The sequence below is a fragment of the Camelus dromedarius genome, chromosome 18 (assembly GCF_036321535.1).
Source record: "Camelus dromedarius isolate mCamDro1 chromosome 18, mCamDro1.pat, whole genome shotgun sequence".
Taxonomy (NCBI): Eukaryota; Metazoa; Chordata; class Mammalia; order Artiodactyla; family Camelidae; genus Camelus; species Camelus dromedarius.
In genome coordinates this window covers 12,687,909-12,701,323 of record NC_087453.1, presented here as the reverse complement: position 1 = coordinate 12,701,323, position 13,415 = coordinate 12,687,909, and the positions used below count along the sequence as shown (strand labels likewise).

The following is a 13,415-nucleotide window of genomic DNA, read 5'->3' as shown; positions in this document are numbered from 1 at the left end:
ATGGTAATAATAACAACAACAATGGAAATATATTTCAAAAGCATTTTCTGAACTAGTAATAATGATAATAATAAATTTTTTGAGCATTCAGATAAGCATTCCAAAGTTTAATCCAGTGGACAATGTATATTCTAACTTGGGCTGCCAGATCTACCTGTTGTTGTGTAGACCTGAGAATAAAACATTTGGGGACCTCCTCTGCTGAATTAAAGCTGGAGTTGAAGACTCAAATGTTTACAGGGACAGATGGGCAATACTGGCGAGTCAGGTGGGCCTGGGTTGCAGTACAACAGAGGGTGGTGGGGACTGTGGCAAAATGGGAATGGAATGCACGTGCTGAGAAGGGGCAGCTAGGATGCAACTCCAGGCACTTGAAATTGTGGGGGCCAGCAACGGCAGCTCTTCCAAGAGAAGCCTGACATCCATCTTGGACAGCAACTATTTCAGTGAGAACAGAACAAAAATAGTAGGTGTATGAAACAAAATTGATCTGTGAGCCAAACCAAGTCCCTGTCTGCTACCCACCAATGAGCTGCTAAAAAAAAAAAATCACTATTTGAAACTGTGGTATATTCATACAATGGGACTCTATACAGCAAGGAGAACGAATGAACTTTAGCTATTAAAGATATGGACAAATCCCACAAACATAAGACAGACACCCTGTATTCCATTTCTGTAAAGTTCAGCAACAGACCAAAATAATTTAGGGTGTTAGGAGTCAAGACTGTGGCTACCCTTGAGAGGGGTGGGTTGTGAGTGGCTGGAAGAGGCACAGGGAGGGCTTCTAGGGGCTGGCCAGGGTCCCTGTCTTCACCAGGGTGCCAGGGACATGGTGGTGTTTCTCTTCATGATGATTATTGAGCTCAGGTTTGGCACATTTTAAAAAATGTATGCTCTATGTATTTAATTACATAAAAATTTAAAAATACACACACACACACAGACTTTCACCATTTGGAAATAATTCTCCCGATGAAGCAGACTGCGTTTTGATACAAAGGGAACCAAACACTGAAATAACTGGATTTGGAGGCTGGGCTTCCCTGCAGGAAACATCTGAGAGCTCTTTGTTGGATAAACGAAAAGAACGCAGTTGTCAGGGATGCCCTGGTTTGAAATTGTGGGGTTTCACAAAACAGCCTCATTTTTCTTGATGATCTCTTTGTATGATAATATAGGTGTTGAGAATCATGTCTGTTTTGTTCATGTCTTTTACCCAAGTTCTTCAGTATTTGAAATTATAAAATAACTTTCTATCCCTTTTAGATATCAGACTTTCATGGGGAAAGGGTTTCACGGCTAAGAAGATATGAGAACCTTCAGGTTGAGGTTCTGCCTATCAGAAGCAGTCTCCAAAGGGCTGGGTGGGTTTGGGGGTGATTCAGGGGCAGGGATGGTGGGAGGGAAGTGTCCCTGCAAGGGGGGGTGGGCAGGGCAGGCTGGAGGCGCTGCAGCCATTTCTCAAAGGGCGTGTCTCCATTTACAAAGGGCCTTTCATCCTTTAGTCATCTCTTCAGCAAACATGTCCCAAGCGCCCACTCCGTGCCAGGTTACAAGGGTGAAAGCTACTCCAATCATCACAAAGACGGGACTACTGAGGGTGGCAAGGTATCATCAGAGCCTACACTGAGACCCTCTCTGGTCTCCCCTCACCTCCCAAACAACCCCTTCTCACCACCTCCATGCCCCCATCCTGGTCCAGATCTTTACCACCCCGAACTCCACAGTCGCCACCTCACTGATCTCCCTGTCCCACTCAGGCCCCCAAATGCATTCTACCCAGAGTGTTTTTGTAAAACACAAATCTGAAGACGCTCACCTCAACCCTACCCCAACTCAAAAGTTATACCCAGGCCACACAGAGTAACATCCAGATTCCCTCCTGTGGCCCGCAGGCACCAAAGGGGCAGCCGTGATCACCTCTGCTCTCCCCTCTCTCTCCAGTAATGCTGGTCCAGCCTCAGGACCTTTGCTCTTGCCATTCCCTCTGCCTGGACTCTGCCTCACCCACCTCCTCAAATGGCTGCCGATTCTTGTGATTCAGATGTCACCACAAATGTCACCCACTCCCAAGAAACCCACAACATGGGGGCCTCTCTGGGGGAGGACAGCAAAGCCGGGCACAGGAGGACGGCAGGGAGAAGCACTTTTGACTCAGTGACACTGTGCACTGCTTGAATTTTGCACCATGTGCATATTCAAATAAATTCTTAATTTAAACAAAAGTGTCTCCTTGGAGAGGCCTTTCTGGAAAGCAACCTTTCCCAGCGACCTCCTCTTATGGTGCTCTAATTCTCCTTTATGAAGTGTTTAATACAGTTTGTAATTGCCTTGGTTTTTGTTTTGTTTTGAGTCTCTTTTTAGTTTATTGTCTATTTCCCCTTCATGAGGACAGGGACTTTGCCTGTCTCATCTACCACTTAGCACAGTCCTGGCATATAGTAGGTGCTCAATAAATATTTAGTGAATAAGTAAAGAAAAGAAGAAAGGGAGAGGAGGAAGGACATCTTGGGTGATAGTGGAGAGTTAACCAGGCAAAGCTGGGGATAGGAGGGTTGAGCTCATTTCTAACCAAGCAGAGGGAATGGCTGGCAGTTTGAGGACCTAATGAAGGCCAGGCTGATGGGACTGGAGATGCAAGAGCCAGGGTGTATGGCAGGCAAGATGATGGCCCTTTTATAGATGAGGAATCTGAGACTCTGAGAGTGCAAGGAAGTTGCCCAAGTCCTCCAGTAGGCCAGGGTCTCAGGTTTAGAATCTCAACTCAAGATTAAATAGAATCTCTAGTGTTTGAGCACCTATAGGTACTAATTTATGAGCTGGGTATTACTATTACTTCCTCATTTGACTGATGAAGAAACTGAGGCCAGGGAGGTTCAGGGACTCGCCCTGGTCACATAGCTAGGAAGCAGATGACAGCTCCCAGTTTCCACCTCCCAGTTCTCCCAAGCCTCTGGCCTCACACAAAGCCCCAGCTTGGCCCCCAAAAGGCTGTGAGTTCAAACCCCAAATCCTTTCTAGAGTTTCGGCAAAGCCAGGAAATTCCCTGAAACCCTCTGGGGGCCTGGGTTCCCCTCAACTCCAAACTGAAAGAAACCAAAACTAGCCCTGCTTGTAAGGCTGCTGTGAGAAAAAAGTGATAAAAAATAATTACAGGACTTGTAGGTGATAAAAATAATTGTAGGGTTCCTGGCAAACAGCCTGAGCTGTAGAGATAGGTCTAATGATAGCAGGAATTTATGGCTCTGCGGGCCCAGCCTTTCTGAGGCTGGGGTGATAGGCGCTGGGGTTACCAGTGGGGTCACGGGCAGGAAACTCCCAGCAGCCCCTTCCTGGGGTGAGGCCTGCACCCCTCTCCTACCAGCCCAGGCAGTGACTTCTGGGGCTCCCCGATGGCCACACCTCCAGCCATGGGCCGCCATTAGTCATCCACCTGATTGGGTCTTGTCTCACTTGTCGCTTGCCTTTTTAAAAACCTATAAACTTTATAGCACTTTAGAGTGACTCGGTTCATTCACTAATTCTCAGGGCCCCAGGGTGGGGCAGGGAGCAGATTTTGGAGGTGGAGGTGGAGGGAGAGCCGGAGGTCACAGTGACCTGGTCCTCCTGTAGCAGTGGACATTGACTGAGGCCCTACTCTGTGTCCCAGCCTCTCTGGGACGAAGGTGGTGACTGGACATTGTGACTTGTCCAGGGTCACAGAGTGCCCTGGGGTTGGGGGCAACATCAGGGCTGGACTGTGGGTCCCCAGCTCCAAGGACCATGGTCTCCTGCCGACAAAAAAAGACTGGGAGTGGCTTGTCTCTACAAGTATTCACGGAGAATTCTTAAAGACACCAAAAACAAAAACAAAAACAAACAAGCAAAAAAAACCCTTAGAACCCTAGTGCATTGCTGTTTTTGTAAAAACAAAAATCTACCTATTATAAAAGCTCAGATAATGCAGAGAAGCATAGAGAAGAAAGTTCAAAACACTGAAGTCTTACTGCCCAGAGAAAAACCACCCGTAGCAGAGGCAGCAGAGCTAAGGAGTCAAGGGCACAGCCTCCAGGGCCAAAGTGCCCTGGTCTATGGGGCAGCTCCAAGCTTCCTGGGCAGTGTTAACTCTCCCCTGCCTCAATTTCTCCACCTGCACACTCGTCTCAGGCAGCACCTGTCACATAGGACTGTCAGAAGCACTAAATGAGGCAACTACTTCCACTGAGATCAGCACCGACACAGAATGAGGGCTGCTACCTAACTGACTGTTCAGTGAATCCTTCTCACACACGCTCCACACATACAAGCGACACCGGCTTGTGGGTTTAGAACCAGCTGTTTAAATATACTCAACCAGATATTATAGGCATCTTTCCACGTCTCTAAGATCATTTTGTAACGAAGGTTTTGACTTAAGGGTTGAGCAGCTTACACATTCAGAAGCCCCCTTCTTACTGTAGAGCCCCATTGGCGTCCCTTCAGAGCCTGTTTGTTCCCTGCCTGTCTCTGCCTCAGAGCTTTCTGCCAACCCCTAACACAGCCCTGTGCAGAGGTGTAGAAACTAGGGCTCACAGACAGCAAATAACTTGCCCGAAGTCACAAAGCTGGGACTTGAACCTCTAACATCTGGACTCCAGAAGCAGAGCTCAAGACTGAAAAACAAGCACTGAGAAATCCAGGACGGTTTTAAAATCAGGTGGACATGGCATTGAATTCCTGTTCTGCCAGTACTAGCTGTGTCACCTCGGGCCAGTCCCTTACCCTCCCTGAGCATCAGTTTTCTCATCTGTAAAATGGGGCTGCAGAGCCCCATCACACACTGTTGCCATGGATATTGCTACTATCTGGCTAATAGTTGTTTCTGGAACAGTAATGCCTGTGGGGCTCCATGCGAAGTACCTTTCAGACATTATTTTATGTAACTAGAAGCCCAGATGAATGGATGACTCTTAATGTAGCCAACCAATATCGATGACAAAAGGGCTCTGTGACTGACCATGTATGTGACTTTGAACACGTGTCTTAACACCTCTGAACTTCAGTTTTCTCCTAGGCAACATTTATTGTGTCAACTCTGTGCTGGGCCCTATTATAAGGGGTTTATATGTGATATCGCCTTTAAACCTTACATCCTTGGAGGTACTATTATTAGCTCATATTAAAGTCAAACCAGCTGAAGCACGAGATTAAATCACTTGGCTAAGGTCTCAGAAGTAGTAAGAGCTAGGATTCAAATCCCTCAGGCCTTTGATGTCAGAGTGCACCTGCTTAACACTATGTGTGCTTCCTTTCTAAGAGTAACCCTCCCTTCCTCTCAACAGCACAAAGAGTAAATATATTGAGATACATTTGTGGGTGGAATACTACACAGTACTGAAAAGGGTAAGTTATAAATAACCAAAATAACAGATAAACATGAAATTTTCTAGTATAATTATGTCCCATAAGAAATTCAAATTCAACTGGCATCCTGGACTTTTATGTGCTAAACCTGGCAACCCTAAATATTTTATATGTATGATTTCATTTCCATAAAGTTCAAAAACAAGCAAAATGAATAAATCGTGATAGAAGTCAGGATAGTGGTTGCCTTGGGTGGGAGTAGTGGTGAGTGGAAAGGGTGTTAGAAAGTTTTATATCTTGATCTGGGTGGGGGTGACGTGTGTATGTACACTTGTAAAAATTCACCAAGCTGTACACTTAGTATTTGTAACTTTTACATGATTTGTGAATTGTAACTCCATAAAAACATTTTTAAAATTCTAAAGAACAATACACCCTATCTTTAAAATCTTTAGTACTAGTATCTAACTGATGGAATGCTTGGAAGGATAAAATGAGATAAAGTTTGTGAGTCTCTTAGCACATTTTTAGGAGCTCATAGTAAGAACTCAGTAAGTGGAAGCCATTGTTAAATGTAACAGCTGCATTCCTTGTTAGCATTATCATCACCCTCTTCTGTAATTTTCTCTATTGCAGATTGATTGGTGCGCCCCCAAGTGTCTAAATTTTGTCATAGCACTTCAGTTACTGCAAAGAACATTCTTACTCAAGCTTGGAGTCTCAATTCCAAAGTGCCATGTTTTGCTTTTCTTTTGCTCCAGGACTACGTAAAAAAATACCAGAATCCACATCAGACCAATGGGTCCCAAGTCCAACTCTAGCCCTGCTCACGGGAGCCCCCTGAAGTGCGTCAGAAGGAACGCACGGCTCTACCTTTTCTCTGACTCATTGTCAAAGTGCAGTCACAAACATCACCTTGTTTCACAGGAACTCACATGATAATATTTGAAAGTAGCACCGGATGGGCTACAAAAATGCTTTCACATTAACAATAATCACAACTAGTTTTCAGGGAGCTCTTCATGTGTGCAGGCACCATGCTAAGAGATGCATGTCCATTTTTTCCTTTAATCTTTAAAATGACCCGTGAGGCACATATTTTGTAGCCTGCTTTTTTCCTCTCAGGAGTACGCTTTGGGCATCTTTCCATGTCAATAAATATAGCTGGGGCGGTAAGTACTTGATTCAAAGGCTGAGAAACTTAAACAGTCAGCAGCCACTGCCCAGGTGAAGATCAATAATAGTTAACATTTATTGAGTGCTTTATTACACCCCAGGTCCTACGCTAATTGTTTAACATGAACTATCTCTCATTTGATCCTTGAGGCAATCTTGGGGTAGCTTCTATTATTATTCAGATGAGGAAGCTGAAGGTCAAAGAGGTAAAGGAACTATCCAAGGTCAGACAGCTGGTGTAAATGGCTGAGCTCAGATTCAAACACAGGTCCATCGATTCTGGTCCTAGGCTCTCAACCAGCGCGTCTGGAGGACAATATGGGGGAGAACTCAAGGGAAGGACCCCATGTGGAGAAAGGAGCCATCAACAAATCCTGAAGGCAGGTAGGAGGGCAGTCTGTGCTGAGGCCACCGGAGATGCAGTTCCTGAAAAGACATAGTTCTCCCTGGAGGGGCCCGGGAGGCTTCCTGGAGGTGGTACCATTTGGACTGACTCTATGTCTCCAGACCAGCCAGAAAGGAGGCCTTTTAATAACTTATCAGCTCCTGAGTGACTTCACATCAGACATACATGGGTTCAAATCCTAATTGTGCCACTCTCTAGTTTTTTTAAAAGCAGCATTATTGAAGTGTAATTGATATACAATAAATAACACGTATTTACATTGTATAATTTGATGAGTTTTGATGTATGTACATACCCATGAACTCATCACCACAGTCAAGATGATGAATGTTCCCATCACCCCAAAAGTTTCCTCCTGCCCCTTTATAAGCCATCCTCTCTTCATGGCACCCCCATTCCCAGGCAACCATGGCCACCATACTTGCTTTCACTATAAATTGATTACTTTAAATTTTCTAGAATTTTCTAGAAATGAAGTTATACAATTTGTACTTTTTTGCCTGGCTTCTTTCATTCTATTTTGAGATTCATTCATATTGTTACACATATCAGTAGTTTGTTCCTTTTTATTGCTAAATTATATATACACATGTGATACATATGATGTACATATCATATATATGTGTGTGTGTGTATGTGTATACATATATATACACACACACACTGTGTATATACTGTGATATATATATATATCACACCTATCACAGTTTATCTCATTCCCCTGTGGATGGACCTTTTTCCCCTAGTTTTCTTGGCTATTATGAATAAAGCTGCTAAGAACATTCATGAGTACACAATGAGTACATCTGAGTACACAAATGCTTTCATTACTCTTGGGTAAATATGTAGGAGTGTGATTGTGGGGGAATGTAAGTGTTATGCTCTTTAAGAAACTTCTGCAAACTGTTTTCCAGAGTAGTTGTGCCATCTTGCATTTCTGCCAGCAGTGTACAAAAGTTCCAGTTGGTACCATGAGTCTTTTAAATTTTACCCATTCTAGACACACTATTTTAACTTGTGGACCCCACAGTTTCTTAGACTTTCTGAGCTTGTTTCCTCATGTATAAAATGGAGATAATCCTGTCAGCTTTAAAAGGTAGTGAAGACACAGCGGACTAGCACATATAGAGACTAACACACAGTAAGTGTTTCATAAAAGGCGGCTATTTTACTACAACTGAACCCCAGCCATCCCATGGTTTGGTGATTTATCCCAGGACACAGTATCCTCAACTAGACGGTAAAAGCTGCTTCCTTTGCCCTGCGTCCTGGAGGAATACCGGGAGCAGCACTGATGGTGTCAGGCACTGCGCTAGGTGCTTGTGTGTGTTTGATCCTTATAAGGCCCTGGGAGGTGGGTGGTTGTTTTCTTCCATTTTACAGATGACAGAACTAAGGTATAGTAACCAGACATTGGCCAAGGTCACAGAGCAGCTAAGCGATTGTGCTGAGTTTTAAACCTAGGTCAGTCTGACTTGGGGTCCAGAAATCTTGCTAATGGAGGACCTGGCTCTGGACCAGCAAGACGGCCCTATCACAAAAGCATGTCCTGAGGCTCAGGTTGTTTTCAGTCAGGTTCCCTGGAAGTGGAGCCTGAGGCAGGGTGAGGTATGTGTGATTTATTAATGAAGGAAACTGTAAGGGAGGGAGGGAGGGGAGCAGGATACAGAGGGAACAGAGCAAGGATGTGGTCTCAGGTGAAGTCGTGCAAGGGGGCTGGCCTTTCGCCTCCTGTACCAGCTGGTGACTGGCTGTGAGTAACTCTGTGGGTGAGGGGGATAACCTCCTGGGTGAGGTCCTAATTCTCAGAAGGAGAAACAATAAGCCATTAGAGGGAGGATGGGTGTGTTTGGCTCCATATAGGACCCAAGAGGTTCCCAGAGGCACTCACACTTCCCGCCTGCCTAAGGAACCAAGCTCTAGGGCATTCTGGAACATTCACTTCCCTGGCCTGTTTTGGAGAATTCGCCATCTCCCTGTGACCAGTATGCTGAACAAACCCAACCTGTGACATGATCAAAACACACTTTTATTTTGCCTCCCGGTGCCTCTTTTAAAATGTATTCCGGGGACAGTTGTGTTCCCTGCCCCTAGGTGAAAGCTCATCCCCACACTGCCCTGCTCACTCTCAAGAAGCAGTTCTATGGTCACTGTAGGTCGCAAACACAGTATCAATTTAGCAATTAGAAGAGCAAGTCAGGCTACTAATCAAAACTCCCAGCCTGATTCGGGCTTAAACCTCCTCCTCCTACCCAGCCTGGTCCTGCTTCAGGCTGGCAGCCCCACTGCCACAGTGGGGAAGGGGGTGGGGGGTGGCGCCCCTCTTCCCCTATCATTTCCCCACAGTGGGACTGAGGAGGCTGGGGAGAGACCGTGAAAGGAGAGGAGGGTCTCACTTGACCTGCCACCATCCTGGCTGGCTCTGAGCTCTCTGTGCCCAGCAGATATTTGAAGCTGCTCCTTTCTGTCACGGGACACTGTTGTGGGCCCATGGAGATGGCCACTGTAGCAGGCCCTTCTCACTCTTCACCCTGATGGATGTACCTCTCTCCCTGGGGGTCTCTAGTCCTTCCTCAGCCCTTAGGAATTTGACATCCAACTCTAGCTTCTTGCTGCTGCCACCCCTCTGCCCGGCTGAGAGAGGTGATGAGGCAGGCTTACTGACCCTGGCTGATTAACAGCAAGGGAAAGAAAGTGCCAGGCTGTTAAAAAATTTTTTTTAATAAAAAATAACAAATAAAAAAAGCAGATTATTTCTCTTATCCCGCAGCTGGCTCCTTGGTTCCAAGGACAGAGACATACAACAAGACATTTAATATTTCCACAACTGCTGCATTGATCGAGCCCAAGGATACAGCCCAGTAGCTCTTTTTTGTTTGTTTGTTTTCTTTCTCGCTGAAGTTTCTGTTTTAGGGCTGAGCTCCACAAGAGGAAAGAGTCAGTAACAGAAGATGACTGACATCACCAAAGTGAAGATCACGATGGCGGAGCCTTCATCCATCAAAAACCCCGCGGCCCGATCAGGAGCTGTGACAGTTTCCACCACACCCAGCTGGCAGCTCCCCGCTCGAGTGCTTTCTGTTTTGCTTCCCCCCTCCGCCCGCACCGTCTCTCTCTGGGCAATAAAGCAGCTCTTTTTTTTTTTTCCCCCCACTTTGTCGCTCTGCTTCTACTGAGAATTCTTTCTCAATTGGCAGAGAAGGACCCACACATTTTGCGGCGAGGTTACTCACCCCTTTGCTGGGCTTTCCGGTTTGGGGTCCTTCTATCTGCTAATACCTCCAAGAGGCCCTAGGGGGCAGGGCTCAAGTTGCCCCTTGTAGGTTGTCTCTGCCTGCACTGGCCCATGGGAAACACTCAAGCACACTCTGCCCTGAAGCACCCTGGAGTGTGGACTAACCTCAGCCCAACAACACTCTGGTTCCTTCACCAGTGCAGCTGGTCTCCCAGCCTCTAGATGTCCCTGCTCACATCAGACCACGGGGCCCCCATAAGGGTCACATGTTAAGCTCTCCAAACAGTCATCTCCCCCAGAACAGCACCCATTTCCCCATTCTAACCTTCCCAGAAGATGGCCACCAAAGGAGTCCTTGCCCCTCTTCCCATCACAGGAGAACCGTGGGTGAATGTGGAAGAATCACACATCTAGGGGTTCTGAGTGACTGTGGCCACATTTTAGCAGTTGTGAACTTTGGACTGTGTTCTTGAAACTTGATCACTGGCTATCACAGCAGAACTTTCTAGCAACATTGTACAAGTCACATCCACTTCTCTGAGCCTCAGTTTTCTCACATCTTTGTGGAGGTGACAAGACCTACCTAACTGGGTTGTCGTGAAGGCTGAGTGACGTGGTGACTCTCCAGAGCATTGACAGATCTGACTTTAGGACTCCACAGTCACGGATCAGCGACTCCATCTTCACCTGACTGTTTACAAGTGATTCTGCCTCTCTGGGTCTCAGTTTTTTCACCCGTCAAAGGATACTCATGGGAGCCCCTCTCTGATATCGTCTCTCTAAGGCTTGCTGGGTGAATACATATAAAGGGCTTAGCACAGTGCATGTTTGATAAGAAAGCAGCCCTGGAGGGGAGGGTATAGCTCAGGGGTAGAGTGTGTGCTTAGCATGAAGGAAGTAGTGGGTTCAATCCCCAATACCTCCACTAAAAAAAGAAAAGGGAAAAAAAAAAAGGGACATGGTCCTGCTGAGTGTTAATATGATGGAGGCTGGGCTGGCAAGGTCTTAGGCTGGTATTGGTGGGGCAAGGGGTGTGACATCTCCACCCCTCCTTGTCTCGCCACCATTCCAGGCCGTTTTGGAAGTGCTTCAGCCCGTCTGGGATCTAGGGCCCCTGGAAACGGAAAGGACGGCCTGTGCCTCCAAGCAGTCATGCTGACTCAAGTTAGAAAATCAATGTGTGACCAGAAAAACACAGCGGGGCTCTCACCTCTTCTGGGAAATCTGCACAGCCAGCCCACGGTATGTCTTCATCTCAAGCTCAGAGAGGTGACCAGCTCTATTCTGGGTCCTGATTCTGAGGCTTATGAGCTTAAAGCTTGGCACACAGAGAAACAGAAGTCTTTGGCTCACTGGGCTTGTGGGTCACAAGCTTTGCACGACCTCCAATGGGGTCAGGCGTGTCTGGCACCAGCCAAGTCCCTGACTTCTCCCAGCCCTAGTCTGGATACGTCTCAAGCCTAGTCAGGCTCCGGTCGGCTAGTGTGCAACCTGTGACCTCAGACCAGGTCAGATCCATCAGGTGAGCCTCTGTTTAAAAGTATGGAACATTCCACTCTTCAGAATCACAAGGCCCAAGAGTATGAACCCTCCCTATCCACAATTCAAACCGCCCCCGACAGCCATCTACCCCGGGCAAGTTCCTTCACCCTCTGCATTTCCATCTGTCAAATGCAGGCGAACAAGTATCTCCACCTTCCAGGATGGTTGTGAGACTCAGGCAGTGAGTGTCAAGGACACGGGCGATGGTAAAATTGAAAGATTCAATAATTACTGATTTGCTTTAAGCCCACTTCACACATACAACAGTCTAAGATTAACTACAGTAAAACTAGCACCGACAATCAGAATACTGAAAATGGAGACAAAATTTTTTGATACAGCATTCCTGGTCTCCAGCACTTCGAGGGGTTGTATTACATTGTTAGAGCATATAGGCATTATATATTTCACTGTCTCTCTTTTAACCATCATTTAGCCTTAGTTCTATGGGTAAATATATACTGACTGCTCAGCCAGCCCTGAAGCTCACTCCGCAGTGGACTCTTCAGAAATGACTCAAGGAAAAAGTACTCCCTGAGTGCTTTCAAATTGGTAAAGTTCTTTACAGAAAGTCAGTTTTGCTGGATATAAAATCTTTTGACTCATGTTTTCTTTCTTTGAGTATCTTAAATATATGATACCATTTTCTTCTGGCAGAAAGAATTGCCGATGAAGAGTCTGATGATAACCTCATTTTATTTCTTTTTGTCTAGATGCCCACGTTGCCTAAAGAATTTTTCTTTTCTCTTTAAAAACTAGTCATTTTACAAACTATGTCTTAATGCTGGTCATTCTGGGTCAATGATGTATTCCTTTGCTTTGTTTTTTTTTTTCTGTCAATGACTTCTGTTATTCATATGTTGGATTTTCATTGCCTTCATTTATCTTCAATATATGTCATACACATGTCATACATATGAAGACATCTAATCTTCAGTATATATCAGTTCCTCTCAGATTCTCTTGTTTTTATTTTTAATTTTTATAAATCCCTTGTTTTTCCTATTTACCTCAAAATAGTATTTTCTGATTTTATTTTTCACTTGCTCTTATATTTCATTTTTTTAAATAGTTTTTCTTTTGTCTTTAGTTCTTTCACAAGAGGCTGTCACCTCTTTTCTGAATTTTTATAATTCTGATTCATGTTGTTCTTTTTTGTCATATCAGTTTAGTATCTTTTAGCCTGTTTTCATCTTTTTTTTTTTTTAATGTCTTTCTGGAACGCTTTCACTGTCTATGGTGATGTCATTTTACTCCTCGTTTTCTCTCTGTCTCTCATAATCATTTTGTACTCCCAGGATTTGACTTGATACTTTTCCATTGCTTGTTTTTAATGTGAGATTAGTTTTTCTGAACATTTAGAAGGAGACTCAGTGAAGGTAAGTTTTCTGTCTTCACAGAGCTCTCCCTTCTATCGTCTCTGCATATTGTTTAAAAAAAAAAAATCTATGGCTTGTTCGCTGAGGCTTTTTGGCTCTGTTCCCCGCCCCCGCTTGCACCTAGCTCTTCTCTTTCCTTTGTGTCTGCTTTCCTGATTATGCTCAATTTTGATTCCCTGCCCAATAGTTTCTCCTCTACACGGGGCCTGTCCTGGAAGAAACACATGGTGGTTATTTCCAGAGCTTATAGGGGTTAAATTCCATTAGCCCTTAGGCCTTATGGTGGGCCCCTTGCCCTGACCCACGACAAGAGTTGGCAAAATGCTTCCCAGTTTTAGCTGCTGCCCTCAAA

At 45.3% G+C, this 13,415-nt stretch overlaps 1 long non-coding RNA gene across 2 annotated transcripts in view; it reads right to left on the bottom strand.

The window, feature by feature from the left end:
• The window catches only part of LOC116147375 (uncharacterized), a 48,254-nt gene that overhangs the window by 30,844 nt on the left and 3,995 nt on the right, over positions 1–13,415 (bottom strand). The window lies entirely within an intron of this gene.